The sequence below is a fragment of the Acomys minous genome, assembly GCF_964271855.1.
Source record: "Acomys minous genome assembly, chromosome: 11".
NCBI lineage: Eukaryota > Metazoa > Chordata > Mammalia > Rodentia > Muridae > Acomys > Acomys minous.
Window position 1 is genome coordinate 21,403,509 of NC_140492.1, and position 21,238 is coordinate 21,424,746.

Here is a 21,238-nt window from a genome sequence, read left to right on the forward strand (position 1 = left end):
TAATACATTACATGTTGAACATGATGACGTGAAGGTAGTTGGCAATGGTTTATTTATTTCTTATGCTGCCTCTAGTGCAGTGGTGATTTTCTTTGTTATGCAGATGCTTTTAAGTTCATGTAATTACATCTGTGTAGTCCTGGAATGAGTTTTCTAATTCAATAGCTTTTACTAATAACAGTTAGTCCAAATCAAACTGGTACTTATAGTCAGTATTTCTCTTAATTATAATCCTGTTTCTCTAAGTATTTTTTCTAACAGGATGCGGTAACCATTGATTGCTTAATACAATTTCTATTAATATCTGACTTGATAACAATATTTTTAATTTCCTGCATTTAAATTTCATGTGATGTCATGATAGTTTAAAATTGTAACAGAGATTACACCATTTTTTATTCATGATGCATTGAAGATCCAGAATATTATATAAATTAAGTGTGAAAAAGGACAAAGTCTACACTTTGAAGTCTGAATAGACTGTATATTATCTTAATCTCTATACTGGAAAGCCAGGACCAAACAAAGGACCTTTGCCAGGTCATAGTTTGACCATTTTAGAAACATCATTAGCAAACATATTCATAGTATAATGTAAGACATGGAATCAGTAATGTTTGCTCTTAAGGAAAATTGATTGTCTGATGCCTGTCACAAGCCAACTCTTACTCAGCAACCATAGGTTGCCCACATTGCCAAGAATTAAGCAGCGTACATAAGCAAGCAACCTATTTATAAGACTAAGATGAGGCCTTTATGTGAATATTTTATAAACCATTGCAGGATAATTCTAGCTAATAAGATGTTTTATCTTCAAGATCTCCTCAATTAAGGAAAAGCATCATGTAAATTTGACTAGTTTTTAAAAAATGATTTTTAGATTAAAAGGACAGGAACATGCAGTTTTATGCATGAAATTGAAATCATTTAAGTTGAAACAGAATGACTGAGAACAACTGTCATCAGTATCAATATCACTGATAGTATCATGCATGCTCCTTAGTATTAGCTTTTGATATGGTTGGACTTGTCAGCATTTTCAAATTTGACATGGCCAACATCCATGTTGTTTTTAAACATTGCCTATGCCTGAAATGTAGTTTATCATGAGAGACTGTGGAGAAAGAAGAATATTTTTAACTTCTTTACACATAATTTTTATGAGTAAAAATTACTTCTATATTTCTTTTTTCCTAAATTTTTTATTTCTTACATATACATTTATATTATTACACATATATACAATAAACTACATGTATCAAGAAGAACCATGAAACAATCAGGAATTATATAAATGTTACATTCTTAGTATCTATCTAGACCTAAAATCATCTTAACCCCTAAACAACTAAGCTTAATTGTAAAACTAAACTCTCTGGCATCAACTCCATCAGAAACTTGATAAGGAATTAAATGATTACCTGAGTATACAGGGAGTGCAGGTTAATAGCTTTTCAAATGAGAAGATGACAGAGACAGTTTGCTACCTGAATAGTTGCCCAAACCTTTCTATAACATTGGAGAATCATCTTCAGCCTTCTGGGCCAATATATATGACAGACATATTTGTGAAGTAGGAGTTATTAAAGACTTTCATACCCTGTCTTGGTAGAGTTTGGCTGTCGAATCTGCCTCCATCCGAGCTTGCCCTTTTTTCAGGCAGAATTCTGTCTGTGGTAGAAATGAGGACATTTTGCCCAGTGGTTTGTTTGCCACATTTGAAGCCATCTCCATAATGAGGGTTTTGATGCTCATCATCCTCTTTGAGGTAGGCTGGGTGATGCCAGGAGTTAACCTGTCTCGTTGTCAATAAATCTTTAAAACAATAAAAGCATTTTAAATGCCACATGCTGGTTTTCTGCTCTTTGTATGAGCAGAAAAAAGACATCTGTAAATGTTCATTCATGACATATAAAGAATGGCATCTAATAACAATTCTGTAGCCAACAAGAACCATTTTCTCTGTCCAGACATTCATGTCTCAGCCAGTCTCAGAGCTATTCTCATATACTGGGATTAGCAATAGAAGGTACCTGCTTGTTCTGCAGTTTAAATTCTTCACATTCAGATTGTCTTCCATATTTCTTAATTAGTAGAAAAGAATTCAGCATCTTACATTGATGATATTTACCTGGAGGACACATATCAAAACATTTTCTCATTATTTATGATACGCATAAGGACATATGTGCTTAGTACTTGCTTATTTTCACAATGGATTCATCCGTATAAACATTTTTACTACTGACTATCTAATGTGCTGCAGCTGTGTGTAGTCAATGACAAGAGATAACTTCACACATTCCTTCTACTGACGTTATGATGGCACAGCAAGAAGAGAAGCTGGTTAAACTTGGCTTCTATCTCAGTCTCTTGCTTGACAAGCCCATAGTGTCAGTGAAAATTTCAACGTGGCTTAACAATATCCACAGTTTACTGTACTTCCAGAAGCAAGGACATTTCACTTCTCTGTCAAGAGTGTGTCATCACAGCTATGTTTTCACCACACCAATCGCTGGTGTACGATCCCTCCTGAGAATGAACTCAGCAGTTCTGTCTGCTGCCAGCTATTTTCATGGAAGATGTTTGCTTGATAAAAACCACTCAGCTGATGTTAGAAGAATCTGTTCCATATTCTGTTAAATAAGTTAATATGTGAAAAATCATTTCAACAAGTGCTTAAAAGATAGTGACATAGAGTGTGCTGTTATCTATTTTTTTTTCTGGAACTAAAGCTTGATTTTCTTGGCAAATTTTAACATGATTCAGTGAAGTTGTCTCCCTAGATTTAAAATGTTTACTCACAGGCATGCATTATTTAAACTGTATCCATCAAGGAAATCACTGTGAAGTTTGTACAGATTTCAATGTTTAACAATGTAGATTATGAAATATTGCATATTGGAGAATATAAATAAATTTAAATAAATGTTGTATATTCTGTCTTGTTGTACAACTTTCATGCAATATGATTGTATATTAAGTATAGCCACCTGTGTGTTACAAACTCAATTCACTTTGTCAGGGAGTTTGCTACATTTTCATAGATGTCTACCTAAAAAAGAAATGGTTTAAATAATAGTTCTGTTCTACTCACAGTTACTTTATTTACCCAAAGTAGATTTGAATACTTGTGTATATGTGTTTGTTTGTGTATGCACATGTATGAGTGTTCATTATATTGGGAACTCTACACAATATTGTAAATATAGATTTTTTTGTATGGAACCACAGAGGAATGTGAATAATGTTCAATTTAGGCTGTGGTCATATGGTGGGGGAGGAGGTTCCCTTCTGACACAAGTCTATGGGAGAGGAATAGGGAGAAAGAGGAAGGGAGGGTGGGAATGGGAAGATGAAAGAGAGGGGATAACAATCTGGATGCAATCTGAGTAAATTTTAATAAAAATGGTGAAAAAAGACAATCTGTAGTGTATCAACCAATGGTGCCCATGAACAAGCAACCTAATGGAAAAGGTTATAGTAATGTAAGTAACCATAAATTATATGCATACTTGAAAATTACTACTAAATATGTTAGAAAAAGCCATCTTCTTGGATATTTTTCAAATATAGCCTTGCAACATAAAACTCAACTTAAAGTGTTTCAGAAGTCTATCTATGGTTTATTAGTAGTAAGCTACGTACAAAGATGGCCCTGACATAGCATGTAGTCTTTATTTTTATGTTTTACAAAACTTTCCTACAGCCATAGAACCCGTAGCTCAGCTAGATTACCATGCTTTTGTTTATTGTTCATCAAGGCTGCAGTTTTTAATGATACCTTTTCCATTTGAGACCACTCTGAGGCCAACTGGGGCTAAAAAATAAATGCTAACAGAGACATTGTAGCTCAATTTACCCTAATTATTTTAACTATACATCATGGTATGTGAATCTTGAGGTTAACATTCAAGGTATGGTATCAAATTTTGTTTCAGTAGATAGACTTCTATAGATAAAGAAATAGATTCTCTCACCCCCAAAAAATAACTAACACAAGGAACAGTAGCAACAGAACATAGAGCCACACTGAAATCATTCAATTTCTTATATTAGATCTAAAAGGATGTACCAATTGCAGTGGGATTTTACTTTAAGAAGACATCTGTGGGTGGGAGCCAGTCATAATAAACAAACTAGTAATAAATTAAAACACTGCCCCCCAAATCCCTACTTAGCAGGTACCTTGAAAAATATCAGTAAAATATAAAAATAGATTGAAATTCTATAAACGAGCATCTGCTCTCTGAGCATAGTTAAGTGAAACAGGAAATGATGCCACTGAGTAAGAGAAGTGAGAGAGCATTGCTGATGTCTGTACATACAGGAAAACATACTGAAACATTCTAGGCGTGTAGTATTCATCATTTTCTGAAAATTATCTGTGTCTCAATTATCTTAAATATTTACTAGAACTAGTAAATTCCATAATATGTTGATATAAGAAATGAAGGGCTTATAAAAATCTGTTAGCAAAATTTTATTCAATAAAGTTGTAACTATTACCATGGCTGCCACTATGATGTCATAGGGTGAGACAGCATCTTTCAATGTAACCTTTGGGAAATGTGCACCTGCCTCGGACAAGGACAGGTGTATAGCAATGTAAGAGGTAAGGTTTACATTTTGTCTTTAAAAATTGGATATTTATTATCTGCTTTCCTTTAAGTTTACGATAAAGCTGTCACCATGTCCTCTAGAATGTCCTGCATCTGTTTCACGGTTTCACAGCATTCAACTCTGTTCACACAGGGAAAAAATACCAATGTCTTGTCCTGTAGTCTTGCTCGTGAACACATGAATTTCTGTTGTCTGCCTTTCCAAAGCTTATGCCTCTGCCCTCTTTCTCTTCTTCCCTAAGAAACTCCAGAGATGCTTTGATGCTTTTTGTGATCTTCTTAACTGTTAGGTCTCTTCTAAAGCTATGTATTTTGTAAATATTATTTCAAAGGATTTCTTACCTAAACATACTGGCTTGCACCTATAATTCTTACATTTTGGAAGCTGTGGCAGATTGATTTTAAGGTAAAATTTAAGGTTATCTTGGGCTACTAAGTGCTATATTGTTTTAAAAATATAATAATAAAACAAACAATAATTTATTTATTTATGATTTCATGGGCATGGAAGAAGAGAAGGTTTTAAAATGTCTTTTCTAATATCTGGATTCCAAGCTTTGCTTTTGATATCTGGCCTTTTCCACTTTATTTCTGGAGAACACTGTTTCTATTGAGGCTTGGCATGGTACAGTATCCTTATATAATCATCCTCTACTACTAACAATAGGTTTTACAAGTGCTGTTTTACATTTCTAGTTCATTTTTGTACACCTGACTATTACACAATCCAATGATGAATATAATACATGGCAACTTCATCAAGTTCCTTGTGAATATCAAGTTTCCATTACAGATCATCACCCAACAGTATTTGAATAATCTTTCTAACTTGCATCTTGTTACTTTGCTTTAAAAATTATTTTTCTTGAGATATGCAAACTTACATAGAACTGGCATTTCAGGCTTTGTTTTAAATAGGATAGATCTGGGCATTCCTCCACCCTCTCTGCCTGAGTGGACTTGAAGGAAAGGACTCTTTGTCATCTTTGAAAAACCTACCCAGCATAACTAATTTATGACCATGTGGGCCCTAGTCATTTGATACTTGCCAAATATTGGTGGTATTTATATTATAACCACATAGTAGGTGGTATAGACAGAGTATATACAGTCAAGTTCTGAGGAGAAAAGTTTAATAGCATGAAATAAATCTTCCTCATATGATATTTTTATAAAATTTTTAATTTATTCACTTTACATCCTGATTGTAGCCCCCTCCCTCATGTCCTCTTGGTCTCACCCTCCCTCCTTCCCTTAGTCTTCAGAAAGGGGGAGCCCTCCTCCTCCTCTATCATCTGACCTCAGCCTCTCAAGTCTCATCTGGACTGCCTGCCTCCTCTCCCTGTGTGGCCCTGCCAAGCAGGTAGTGATCAATGAGTAGGTACCAGAGTCCACGTCAGAGGCAGCCCCACTCCCCTAACGTGATATCATCCTTTAGGGAAAAAAGCTCTCCCGTCATTTTAGCGATAGTGCCTGCTTTCAAAAATTCAAATGGGGAACTTTGAGCTTGGAATAGAATCCGAATGAGAGCAATTCCTCTGCCCTCTCTGGGAAAAACAAAAAAAAGAAAGCCACGGATCAAATGCCATTTTCAAACAGCTGGTTGAGTCAGAAAAAAAAATGAATAATTTAAAGGGAGGAGACTTTGTGGCTTTAATATCTCTAGTGGGGCACTGTGGTCTCAGCGCCATGATGCAGTGTGTGCTGCCTCTTGCACTCCCCGTCAACAGCAACACTCTGCATCAGCTGCTGGATGTTTCAGTATATTATATGACATTCTAATTAACCCGCAAAACTACCATTGCTCCTAGAACCTAGTGATCAAAGGAAGCCATGATTAGGCGTGTCAGTTTAGGAAATTTCATCAGTCCTCTGCTTCTTGTAATGACTTCATTGTTAGAAAGCTGCATTGTTTAAAAAAGCAGACAGCTGTTCTCCAGTGTTTCAAAAAGAAAAATACAAATGGGACAACACATAAAAATGAAGAATGTGATAAAAAGTAAAACCAGGAGAAAGAAAATAACTATTTAGGTATGACTTTGCATCTTACAGGATCGGCTTTGTGCCCCAAATGTAAAATAGCCTGAGGAGTCAGTCTGGGTTTCCTGCACCTGGCTGGTGACTCAGTTTCTACCTATTTGAGTCTTTACTGATCTCAATTAGTCAGAAGGGAGGAAAAGTACACGAACAGCCTCCTAGGTGTAAATGACCTAGGTCACCATTTTAAAAAGTAACAAAATGATGTGGTTCGTAGAAAACAGTAAGTTATTCTAGCCATATATGGTAAAGTAGCCTGTGATATGCATCAGCAGATAATGACACTTGTGTCAAAGGCTAAGCTACATAGTTTGAAGACCAGGACCCACATGATAAAAGGAGACAAATAATTCTTGCAAGCTGTCTTCTGACCTCCACAAGTGTGGCTTTCACCTCCACCCCACATATATGTCCACTCAATCACAAATAAGTAAATAATTGTAAAAGTACACACAATAAGGGTTTTATTTAACCATACTGTTTGTAAACCTTTGCAATAGGAAAACTTCACAGTTTTCCTAGGAAATATAACTAAGGTGTTACACAGAAAACATAATTTTGATATCTGAATATGGTGGGCATTGAAGAACTCAATACTGACACTTAGAGTGCTTAAATGCTATATTATGTTATTTATAGAAATACATGTGATAAATGCTAAGAAAGGTTCTGCATTTAGGCATGTGACTAGTCATGTTATGAAAATTTTCACAGCTCTAAATGACAGAAGAAAAACGTCAGCTAAAAAATAATAGTAAAAATTTTAAGTTAGTGAACAAGCATCTTAACAGCTTGAGTTCATTTCATCTAACTCAAAGTCAATAATTACATTTTCCAAGACTTGGTCAAGTTCCTCATAATAGTCCTTGAAGGAAAGATGCTCTCACTTGTCTATGGAGTATTTCCTCGCAGTGAGTGCAACAAGCCTCTCCACTCATCAGCACATTAATCAGTGTTGGAGAACAGGAAATATGGTGTTTCTATGAAATGTTCTCCCAAACTTCTGTAAAACGTTTATTGATCAGCGCTGGCTCTTTGCCCTACCCATGAAAACCATAGTAGAGCCGTGATGGCACAAGAAAGTAGACTATGAAGTGCTTTCTGATGCTAGATCATAAAAGACTGTGCTGCTTGTACATGGTCATCCAAAAATGACTGCTATTGGAAAGATTTGTCAGGAGTGGGTGTCCCCTATAGTGTGTGTCCTCTGCAGGGCTCAGCTTCACACTATGGGGAACAGGCAGCTTCCTGAAAGGATACCTGTGTGTAGGCAGTTCATAGGTCCAGTGTTTGATTGATCCCACCTACATTCTAAAGTACTTACTGAAGATACCATTGGATGTTTTCAGATAATCAGACCTCATCAAGGTACAGAGTAACATACTCCTCCGAGCTTCTAACTCTTATGACTCTCAGAATAAAGAGAACCATAAAAATTATAGTACTTCCTGAATCTCAACATCATGTCATAAATTATCAATGAATGCAAAGCATAAAACTAATCAAGATTACATCATACCCTAAATTAGAATATGAAGACTTTATCATATAGTTAACTTAAACTTTACCACAACTAAAAAGAAAAAGCCTTTGTACAATTATTTGGTTATTTTTTAAAATGTGTATGAGTGTGTCATATGCACGCACATCTGTACCTTGTGTGTCTTGTGCCCACAGAGGTCAGAAGAAGGTGTTGGAGTCCTCAAGACTGGAGTTGGGGATGGTTGTGAGCTTCCATGTAGGTGCCAGGAATAGAACCTGCGTCTCTGCAAGAATCAGTGCTCTTAACCGCCAAACCACTTCTCCAGTCTGAAACAGACACTTCAAATCTTCTCATACATAATAAACTGGACTTCAGAGCACATAAGTACCTTCCTTGACTGGTTATCCCTTTAAATTGAAGGATTGAAATTAAAAACCGTGTTTGCCCCTGTCTGGATGCCATTCCTAAAATATTGATTTTTTTTTTTGGTTCAATAATGTTTCTAAAAGCTAATAAAAAAATAAAAACAAAGTCATGATTTTAAGTGGTTATTGTGATGTTTCACAAACTTCTAACTATAATACTGTCATGGATTTACATGCATGCACGTCTGTGTATCTTTTGTGTCTGGTACCCATAGTGCTCAGACAAAGATATTGAAGTCCTCGGGACTCGAGTTTTATGGTGATTTCAATTAACATCACCATCATATGAGTGAAATGATACTTTTTCACAGTGTACTTTGGAGGAAGAGCAGTTTACATTTGGGTTTATATGTAGTGTGGTGGTTTGAATGAAAATGTCGCCCATTAGTTCATATAGTTGAGCGCTTGGTTCTCAGTCGTTGGGACTATTTAAAAAGCGATTTGAAGGGGTAGCATGGTTGGAGGAAGTGTGTCACCAAGCTGGGAGTAGGAGAGGATGGCATGTTTTGAGGTTCTCTCTGTCTCTGTTTCTCTCTCTCTCTCTGTCTCTCTCTCTCTCTGTCTGTCTTTCTCTCTCTGTCTCTCTCTCTGTCTCTCTGTCTCTGTCTCTCTGTCTCTCTGTCTGTATTTCTGTCTGTCTGTGTCTCTATCTGTCTGTGTCTCTGTCTGTTTGTCTGTCTGTCTGTCTGTCTATCTGTCTGTCTGTGTCTCTGTCTGTCTGTCTCCCTCCCTCTGTGTGTGTGTGTGTTTGTTTGTGTAAGTATATATCTGTTTGTCTGTGTGTCTGTCTTCTTCCTCCCTCTCTTCCTGCTCCCCTTCCCCTGCTTTTGGATCAGCTAGAAACTTTTGGTACCTTTATCTGCCTGCCTGTTGGCATTTTCCTTACTATAGTGGTCATAGTCCCTAACCTTCTGGAACTGTGATCCCTTAAATTTAACACTTTCTTTTACACATTGCCTTTGTCATACTATTTTTGTCATGGCAATAGAAAAGTTAAGACCGTATTGTATATATCCATTCCTTTCTTAAAGTGAGTAAAACTGTATATTTAGCACTTTATCAGTCTTAAATACAATTGGTCTGTAGCGGAAAGGAAAGGACTTGAAATATAAATCCTTCAAAGTAAGAATGGATATACAGAATTGAAGCAGGATCATTGAGCTATTTCTATATAACCGACTAAAGTTAATGCATAGAAAGAATAAAACTTGAAAATGCAGGACAAGAATCTCTCAGATTTTAGAAGTTAACATGGCATTCAGGAGAAGGTACCCTGCTATTAGAGTAGAAATGGAATCTCTCTAATCTGAAATGCACAGTTGAAGATCCATTTTACATATTTTGAAATATTTTATATACACTGTGAGATTTTATGATGCTGAGATCCACATACAAACCCACACTATTCATGTTTCATATACACCAAAGCATAGCACCTCATGCTATTTTTATTCAGCATTTGTATATGTGCGTGGACCTACCATAGTGCACTTGTGGATGTTGTAGGACATCTTGCTATATTTAGGTTTTCTATTAGGTGTGTTCCAGGGTTCAAATTCAGGTCATCAGATTTGGTAGAAATGTCCTTACCCACTGAGCCATCTCATTGCCCTGTTGATTAAGTACATTTACAATGTCTCTGTCTTGACTGTACCTTGACCAGGTTAGATACAAGATTTTCCATTTATGATACAATCACAGCATTCACACGTTTCAGCTATCAGGGCATTTTGTATTTCAAATACTTGGAAGATAGATCTTCATTACTATTTCTACATTTAAAACACCTAAATATATACTTATTGGAGACTTTTTACTGATATTGCTCTCTCTGATACTAAAAACCAGATGCCGTAAGAGTGTGAGTTAATATCCATTCAGTGTATTTTAATATTAACATTGTAGAATTATTAGGTTAATGATGCTTTTATGTAAAAAGCTGCTTCAGGAAATCAGAGGGAACGCTGAACTGATGGGTGCTGACCGTTTGACTCAGGTTCATTCTGACTCAATTTGGTATTGATTTTTATTTTATAATGGATTAACTGGGCATTGTAAGATTTCAAAGGGGGATTAATCTATGATGATACATGCAAAATAATTTTTTAAGTTGTCCTAGAGATCAAAGGTCTTGGAAGACAGCAATCATTACAAAAATGTGCAGTTCACAGATATTTTCTAAATCCTGTCTCCTAATCACAAGTAGCACTTGTAGTCATTTACATAAATTAACAAATACCAATGCATTAACTATTTCTGCCAATTAAAAACATTCCAAGATTCAAATGTGTACAAATTTGTGATTGCTCATTATATACCCATCTGAAAATGAATCTTCATGCATTCCTCAGTCAGTTATTAACAGCCTTACACACAGCCCTTGGACACAGCATGGGAGAGCAGAGCATTGCTCTTCTATCCGTTACTCTCCAGTGGAGGGGGGCACGTTACACAGTCACGTAGACCAAATTGTAAACAAAACTTGAAGTATAATTCTACGCACCATTTGAGTGTTACATAACAGGATTGTTTTACTGACTAAATGAGGAAAAGGGACATTTATGTACAATGAATTAAAGTAATGGTCCATTTGCTTTGATCAGGATAACACTACTACCAGTGCCTGGAACCAGTGCTATAATTTGATGCTGATCAGGGCTGAAAATTCTGGTTTTGTTTTTTGTTTTTTGTTTTTGTTTTTCTGTTGTTGTTGTTATTGGTGGCAGTGGTGGTGGTGGTGGTGGTGGTGGTGGTGGTGGTGGTGTGTGTGTGTGTGTGTGTGTGTGTGTGTGTGTGTGTGTTTTCTATTTGAGTCCTTCTTCCTCTAACCTTACCTAATTTCTGGAGTCAGGTCTATCACATCAGATAGGGAAAAGTACCAATTCAACCTTACTGGCTAGCTTTGCATACTTCTAGAAAACCTGCGTATCTACTCTGCCCCTCTCTCATTCCAGATAGTCAAGGTGTAGATCAGAAACCAGGAACACCTATCAAAGTCAAGTAGCTAGTCATAGGAATGACTGTGTATGCCTTATCTAATGTTTTATTTGTTTAAATAATATCAACTATTTTGCATATTTTATTTACTACTTAAAGTTTTAATCATTAAACATTTTTATTTAAAATATTTTCCATTATTTAGATTTTCTTAATTTGCTATAAATTTTATGCAAAATTTGTGCCCAATGAATAAAACTTCCAAATGAAAACACACACACACACACACACACACACACACACACACACACACACACATACACACAAACACACACTTTTGTTCATGAAGAAAAATAATAAAATTGACTCCCATCTGCCTACTAGTAGCAATCAATTGTCAATAGCCCTTCAGCTAGAGGGAGGGACTTCCTGACCCATACCTCCTCCTTGCTTGGATTTTTTCTAGCTTGATCTTTCTGGTGTCTTATGAATGGTTTCATGCAGGTTAATGCTTTGGAGTATCCAGAAAACACTATTACTTATCTCAGCATCCACTGTCTCTGGGTCTTATAATTGTTCCAGCCTCTATTCTGCAATGATCTCTGAGACTTGAAAAGAGATGTGTCACCTCCAAGAAACTACTCCTGCTCCAGTAGTTGGCCTAATGTCCATGCACAGAATGGAAGCATGAAATCAATTGCATGAGTTTATTTGAAAAGCAAGAATATTTTTAATTAAAAAATTTACATATACATTTATATTATTACACATATATACAATAAGCTACCTACAGCAAGAAGAATCACAAAGCAATCAAGAATTATATAAATGTTACATTCATAGTTAATTGGGAATATTTTAAAGTCGAGTGAATAGTGTTAATTATAGAGGAGAAACTGAAGGGGAGAAATTGGTGGCCTAGATCAAAACTCATTGTATGCATGTAGTAAATTCCAATTCTATAAGAAATAAAGTTAAATTAAAAGGACAGATCTGTAATAAAGTTTTAATTATCTGAAATAAAAATGTCCCAACTCAAAAATAAACACAGGTTTTGAACTATAGCACCTCTCAATTATATATAACACCAATGTTAGAGTAGTTGTATACCTCTATCATGGACACATTTTTAAGAGCAATCAAAATTGCAGTGCTAGAGGATTTTGAGGGAAAAAATTGATGTCCACAAGAAAAGCAAAGATTGGTTTTGTGCAGTATGCCTTCCCATTCTGACAGCTATCAGTGAAAAGCACATAACAACATGATTAGCAAATACCTGCTTAGAGATCATGGTCCTGAAAACAGAACCCATTACCACATGTGTGGAGCTTATCCTTTTCCTCCGTATTTATTCAATGTTGTCACCTATGGAAAAAATACGGGGGCTTTTCGTTTGCCCAATAGGTAAGAAATAACATCATAACACATTGCTGAAAATATAATAAAATATTTCTACCTTTTGTAAAAGCTTTAAAAACATGTAGTGTCCTGATTACTGTAAAGTCAGAGGTACTTTCATGGCCAAGTTCTGTATTGAGAATAGGAATCCTTGTAGGATATTCTAAGGATAATGACATTTATTGTCTGGAGATATTAATATTTTACATGACTGAAAATCATTTGTTTTTAATCTTAAATTTGAAAGCTACTATAATATATTTTTAAATATTTATTTTTTCTCTTTTATTAATTTATTTTTGTTACATCTCAATGGTTACCCCATCCCTTGTATCCTCCCATTCTTCCCTCCCTCCCATTTTCCCCTTATTCCCCTCCCCTATGACTATTTCTGAGGGGGATTACCTCCTCCTGTATATGTTCATAAGGTATCAAGTCTCTTCTTGGTAACCTGCTGTCCTTCCTCTGAGTGCCACCAGGTCTCCCCCTCCAGGGAAAATGGTCAAAGGTGAGGCACCAGAGTACGTGAGAAAGTCATATCCCACTCTCCACTCTACTGTGGAGAGTGTTCTGTCCATTGGCTAGATCTGGGTAGGGGTTTAAGGTTTACCGCCTATATTGTCCTTGGCTGGTGCCTTAGTTTGAGCGGGACCCCTGAGCCCAAATCTGCCTATCATAATGTTCTACTTGTAGGTTTCTAGGACCCTCTGGATCCTTCTACTTTGCCATTCTCCCATGCTTCTCTCATGGGAGAGTCCCACTAGAATGTCCTCCCCTCTGTCTCAGTTTCCTGGTAAGTGAAGGCTTTCGTGGGACATGCCCCTTGGGCTAATATGCAGATATAAGTGAGTATATACCATTTGAGTCTTTCTGCTTCTGTAATATAAAGTTACTTGTTTATATCATAGAATTTTAAATATGAATTTTTAAAATGGCATTTGTTTTAGATTTTGATGTTTCCAATCATAGATATTTTTAAATGCACATTCCACATATAGCATCAAATATTATTCTGAGTCCTGATAATTGAGCCTTTCCTGTATCTTTAGGATGCTAATAATGTAGAATTGTGAAGGGGTCACAAAAAATTAGATCCTTTGTTGTAGACTGGGTCCCTACTGTAGAATTGAAATATATTAGTACATTTTAAAAGAATGATTCTATAGATGCTATAGTGAAAAATTAGTTAATCTGCCGCAGTATGGCTAGCTTTATAACCTGATGCTAGCTATGAGTTATATGGATATTTCTAAATCACATATTACTTATCTCTAATAAGAAAGTTTTGGCATTCAACATTTATGCTGCACATTTAACATTGTTGAGTATATCTTACAAGTTGTAAATAACATTTTTCATATATGGAATTATGCTGCACATTTTCTCAGTTTCTTCAGAGAATTTGGTTTCCTCAGATGGCTACAAATCAAGCAAGTGAGGGAATTTGTTCTAGTTGCTATGGTTAAAGACGGAACATCACACTTTGCCCAGGGGAAAACAGTACAAGAAGGGGAAAAACACTTTTTTTTCAAGAATTAATATAAAAATCAAGATCACATTTTGTGTATTTAAAAGCCAGTCTGGCTTTTAAAACATCAATTTTTATTCCTTTCCATCTTTATAAAACTACTAATTATTAATACGTTCATCATAAGAACTTTCCAAATGTGACTTTCTAGTAGGAATACATCACACACACACACACACACACACACACACACACACACACACGCTCACTCACACTCACACACACACATTCACACACACATACACACACCACAGACAGAAACACATATGAGTGCATAATTTATGGGTGGAATACAAGAACATTATCTATCTATCTATCTATCTATCTATCTATCTATCTAATCTGTTTGTCTATCTATCCATCTATGTCTATATATCATCTATCATCTATCTAAAGAAACATGTTCTTAACCCTGAATAAGAGCATCTAGTAGATTTTTGTGGACCATAAATCTTTACATAACTCTAAGCCTAATGTGGTGATTTATTATGATGCAGTGCACAGTCAATTGTCCAGACACTTCTTTGTGATCATATTGCAAACTGCAAATTAATACTATGTACAAAATTGTACATCCATGATTTTATAGATGTCATTCATATGACATGTTTATGCTCCTTCTTTATTATACAGAAATACTTGTTCCTTGTGTCATTTTTTATGGGATCCTTTTGGCATCTTAATAATCTTATTCCATTTGAGAAGTGCAAACTGAAAAATCCCAAGTAGAAGAAAATTACCTTCCTTTTATACTAAGTGCTTTGTGGTAATATTTAGAAAGACATTTCCTCTCTTCGCATTTGAATTTTGTAGCTTTCTCATCACAATTTCTGAGGAATGATATTTTGTATTGTGACTACTAATCAGTAATAGACTGTGTTCTAAAAATTACTGGAGAGACTGAAAAATTTGGTCATGTAAAGTGACATTAATGAATTAAAAAGGAAACCACATTCAGGAAATGGCAGGAAGTGTAATAAGTAGGAGTGATAACAAACTTGGTCTTCTCAAGGAGGACCCCAGAGTGTACAGATGCAATCTACAATTCATTCTCTTCGTGACCTTGAGACAGGAACATATTTTGGAGTCTTAGTTTGGAAGATGAAAGTGATTCACCTTCATAGAATTATGACAAGTGACGGCAGAGAACTTAGAGTCAGGTATATCATAAAAGGCTTGAATTGTCAGTTACAATATTTATATATTATCATAATTATGGTCTTTTCTTACATTGAGGATGTGATTAGGGCAAAGACAGACTTAAAAGATGGCTTTTAAACTCGAATGTATATACAGTCCCTTGGACTCTTGTCAAAAATGCTAATTTTGGCTCACATGGACTGATTTATAAGAAAGTTCAAGTGACGCCAATGCTCCTGGTCCACATTGTCCACACTTGGTGCAGTTTATGTACAGACTCACCAAAAGCGGAAATTACCAAAGTGCTTCAAATTCAGCTGGACACTAACTTCTGCCTCTTTACAATACACCCTTTATCCAATAATGAAATTATTTTTATTACACTCAGCAAAGAAATCTTCCCATGTTTAGTTATTCAAAAACATTGAATATTTGTAGACACCTACATACTGCAAAAGACAGAAATAAATTTGATCTGTATCTTTAAAATTGTAGCCCATATTGAGTTATATAGATATAGGCATTTTCATGTCTTTTTTATATTTTACTTCAAATTAAAATGCATATATAGAATAATGAATAAAATCCATCCATATATTTTATAAAAATAGTCACACTCCAAGCTTACTTTTGTAAGAGGTGGGGAGATCTATAGAAATCACCATAATGTGTATGACAAATTGAGAAATATTCAACATTATCTAGCCAGAGTACAAGGGGAGCTTGGGGTGCAGAGGGAATTATCCCCCAAAAGACCTAGAAGTAACGTTAAATTGCCTTCTCCTACCAGCTTGCCACAACAGTTCGTGGACCTCTGCCTGTTTCATGTCTTCCTCCTACATTTATATGTTCTTTTTCCTCATAGGAAAGGGTGAACAAATACACCCAAGATTTAGTAGAATCCATTTTGTGTGCTTCATTTACATAGCTACAGTTAAGGTTCACTAGAAACTACGAAACAGGCACATAGTTTTCCTCATTTTTACAGATATTCTGAGGAAAAGGGATCTTTTAAAAATTTTTTAAAATTTATTTTATTTTATTAATTTATTCAGATTACCACTCAATTGTTATCCCATCACTTGCATCCTCCCGTGCCCTCCTCACTCCTGCTTTCACCCTATTCCCTTCCCTAGGTCTGTGATGGAGGGGGACCTCCTCCCCCATTATATGGTCATAGACTATCAAGTCTCATCTTGGTATTGGAGCCCAGAGGGTTCTGCTCAAACTATGGCAGTAACCAAGGACAATACACGTAGTAAACATCGACCCCCTACTCTGATCTAGCCAACGGACAGGACATTCTCCACAGTTATGTGGAGAGCGAGGACATGAATTCTGGTGCCCCATATTTGACCACCTCCTCTTGGTGGAGAGGCCTGATATCCCTCAAAGGAAAAGGGATCTTAATCCCATTTCTGAACAGCCTCACCAGGCTTGCTTCCCTTACTTGAGAGTGAAATGGCTCCTTATGCTGAGAACCCTTCTTTGCATCTGTGGCATTACAGTCCAGTTCTCTGTCACTCCTTTAAGTAGTCTTGCATTCGGGATGATTCTAACTCTTGTGTATAGTAGTTCTTTAGATGAATTTGTCATATATAAATAATATAAATGCACAGTCAATTTTGATAAGCAATGCAGTGGTCTAAAGATGTGCCAGTGTTTCTGCCAATTATATTTGCAACACTCTTCTGTGTGAGAAATTTACAACATAGGTGAGGAAGATATAAAGTATGCTATGGAATATATTGGTGACAGATCACTCCCATTGCATGGAGCTAGTCTCTCATTCTGGTACATATGGAGTCTGTATGTGTATTTTGCTATCTGAGATGTAAATGCATACTAACCTTGTTTTATAAAAAAAATGCATGAAAACTCCATTGAGCAGAATTAACAGTGATGTTGTTGGTTTTTTAATATTTTATGTCATGTTTCAAGGCTTTGATAAGTATCTACATTAAGAAATTCAAATATAATTTTTAAGATCTTTAGAATGCTATTGATTTTCACACTTTTTTGAATTTACTCACTGTTTACTATTTTCTATCAAACCCCAGTTACGAATACCTATTTGGAAACAATAGCATGACATAGTCACAAGAAGGTCAATTTCATATAATCAGCAGTGAGTTGTCTCAGCCTTGATGTCTGAGCTTTGTCTAATGTTTAGAAATCTGCTGTATATGAGATCCTCTGACAGCCCTTTCAATATTCTTCCCAGTGTCTTTGCCCCTCATTCCCTTATCTTCCATCTTCTGGTATAAAGCAAATCTTTGCCAGCTGAAGTACAATTCCATGTGCATGAGTGTGTCACTACATGACTATTATCCAGAAAAGGGGACAAGCAATTCCTATCATACTGAACTAGAGCTGAATCGGCCTCACAGAAATGTGTGTGAGCACCGAGATAGAGCATGACAAACACACTTCCTTGCGTAGACATTCAATTAATTAGACAAGCAAAAACTTTGTAAGAAAACAAACCAAGTATATGAAAATGTTACCCTGTGTGCAAAATTAACACTGTGTATGGTGTGGGAAAACATGGTCTTGCCTTTAAGGAAGCTGAGTTCAGAAAGCCAAAGGGTCAACTGAGCAGTCGCTAATTTTCTTTCATTATTTCCATAATGAGATGTACTATTTCAACAGAGATTCTCCTGGGAATTGCTTTTTTAATGACTTCAGGTATGCATTTCCCTAGTATTTATTCCTAAGGATTTTTAACATATTCCATGTATCCTGGAAGACTTTGCACAGATTCCATAAGTTAATAATAAGCAGTTGTTTGGTGCAAGCATTCTGTGAAAGCTGAGAGTTTTCACAGACCATTGCAAGTTCAAACACTATTGCACATATCAAAGCTTTCAACCAGACTAGAACAATTTTATAACAAATGAAAGAATGAATAAGTGAAGTTTAATAAACACTTCAATATCTCGTCTTGGGCTCAATAACTCAATAATTTATGGAATCTTAGGGGCAAAAGTAACTCTCACTTAGAAACGTGTGTGTATGAATAAAAGTTGAAGGGAAGTAATTAGGTTGTTGCAAATAAAAAAATCTGCATAGCATTTCTATTATTCTTAAATTCCTGATTAGAGCAATTTTCAGTGGACAGAACCATAAAACATCTGAGAAAAACATCTCATATAAGAACACAAGTAGAGCTAACCCAGAAGCAGAAAGAGTCAAATGGTATATACTCACTTATTACCGGACACTAGCCCAAGGGACAGGTCCCATGAAAGTCTGCACCTACCAGGAAACGGGGATAGAGGTGAGGACATCCTATTGAGACTCTAGATGAGGAAAATATAGAGGATAGGCAAGTAGGGGGACCCAGAGGGTCCTAGAAACCTACAAGAAGAACATTATGATGGCTAGATCTGAGCCCAGGGATTCTGCTTGATCTAAGGCACCAACTATGGACAAAACGGGCAGTCATCATCAAACCCCTACCCAGATCTAGCCAAGGGACAGAACATTCTCCACAGCTAAGTGGAGACTGGGGACTGACTTTCACAGGATCTCTGGTGCCCCATATTTGGCCATGTCCCTTTGTTGGGGAGACCCAATGGCACTCGGAGGAAGGATAGTGGACTACCAAGAAAAGACTTGATACCCTAGCACCATATTCAGGGGGAGGAGGTCCCCCACAGCCACAGTCATAGGGAAGGGGGATTGGGGTGAAAGTGGGAGGGAGGGAGTAATGGGAGGATGCATGGGAGGGGATAGAAAATGAGATGTAATAGGAATTATTTTTAATTTTCAATAAAAATGTGTTATTATTAAAAAAAAGAACACAAGTAGAGTATTAATATTCAAAGGCTAAAAACACATACTTGAACTAGGAAAATAAAGATTTATAGCTACATCTACATTGGATGTTGAAAGATGACTATGATATTATTATGCCACAATCAATAAAAATTCAGTCTTCGTGTGTTAAGCAGGAGTAGCATTAGTTACACATATAATGTGTATAAAACCAATCAAAATGGTGCCTTTATTAACTGTTATATCTTTATGTTTGAGTAAACTTTACTTTTCTTACCATTTTATTAATCTGTGAGCTTTAACATGCAATATGTTTTTCATAGGAAGTTAGTTGAATTGGGTTTTGATCAACAATTGTTTGTCATTGAAATAAATGGGATGGCTTCCTAAGCCCCTTTGCACTGCAAAAAGACTCTTCCCACTCCAGTCTCTTAGAAAGCTTTATAGAGTTGGAAATACAACTGACTTGTGGCTAGACAGAGATCCAGGATGTTTTGAGTGTTATTTGATTTCCATAATTTTGACTGCTGGCTGTGCTATTGTAAATATTCAGCAGTTAGCATGCACTTAGTAGCTTATTTGTTATGCTTTGCCACTCACAAAACTCAGCATTTTCTGCACATTCATTGTATATTTGATACATATTTGTTACAGTTTCATTCTCATTATTAGATTAACTAGTCAGTGCCTTCTAGATGCTACAAAACATTACACTCAATATATGAGTTGTGCCAAAACCCCCAATTTCATAGAAATGGGTTGAAGCATATTCTCTTTGACCTTGAGTAACTGCCTCATTATTCACTAATATATATATATATATTAGTGAAGCTAATACCACCTCACTAATTTGTGTAAGAGCTAATTGAAAGAGGACATGACTTGAAGACCCTGATGCTCAGTGCACATCAGTTGCTCTCCCCACAGGAATCTGACTCTCCCTGATTCACACCCAACTCCAAAGCACAACCAAAACCTGTCACTACTCCTTGAACTTTTCAGCCTCGCAGTCTAGCAAAGTTAGAATTGCTTTACAGAAACTCCTGTAAACACGGGGAAGAATGTGACTTCTCATTTATTTATTTTTATTTTTTGGTACTTGAAGATTCCTGGGAGATATTTGGGAAGCGCCTGTGGTTCCTGGTGGTTTAAACAGAGTTGCCCAATCATGTGTGATTGAAGGCATGTTGGATGCTGTAAATCTTCAGCGAATCTCTCCTTCAGCCCGTTTTCCCAGTGGCTGCAACTAGGATTTCTGCAGTTCTGCTTTTGGGACTCCAGATTGGGGGTTGGGGCTGGAGCGGGTGGGGGTGGGGGGCAGATCATGGGAATGCCTCCTGCCTGGGAGGAGCCCTAGCTTCCTTTCTACCACCACGGACAGCGCACTAAAGCCTGAGAGAGGGGCGGAGGAAAGCTCCTCCCCGCCTCCCTGCCTCTCGCCCGCCCGGGAGGAGACAGCGCAGTGGCTGACTGGCTAGGAGGAGAGGAAAGAAAAGAAAGGAGTGCACTGGGCAGCAAAATCTGGACTCACTCATAGCATCAGGTCCTGAGGGTGTTGTTGAGCTGCAGTGCGCTCCTAATTCAGGCAGACGCTGCTGCCTGAGTTTCCAGGCAGATTGTCAGTCCCTGTAGGAGCAGACTGCCATCTAGACCTGACTCCGGTGAGTTAAGCCTGACAGGTATGCTTAGGGGTCTTGAACTAGGGGCTTGCACCTGATGACATTACACAGCTGCTTTTTATTTGCTGATCTCAAGGGCATACTTGGTCTTGATAGTGGTCACATAAGCTGTGGATAAGGGATGGGCGGTGGGCAGTTTTGATCTCCAGGCAGAAAAAATTGGGTGAAATTCAAACTGAAGTGAGGATGATGAGAAAATGTCTTCAAAG

At 36.7% G+C, this 21,238-nt stretch overlaps 1 protein-coding gene across 1 annotated transcript in view; it reads left to right on the forward strand.

The window, feature by feature from the left end:
• Positions 1-20,777: 20,777 nt before the first annotated feature.
• Positions 20,778-21,238, forward strand: part of ROBO2 (roundabout guidance receptor 2) — a 1,536,637-nt gene continuing 1,536,176 nt past the window's right edge. Inside the window, exon 1 of the mRNA XM_084801525.1 lies at positions 20,778-21,011. The gene's annotated coding sequence lies outside the window, so the exon portion shown is untranslated. The remainder of the gene's footprint in view (positions 21,012-21,238) is intronic.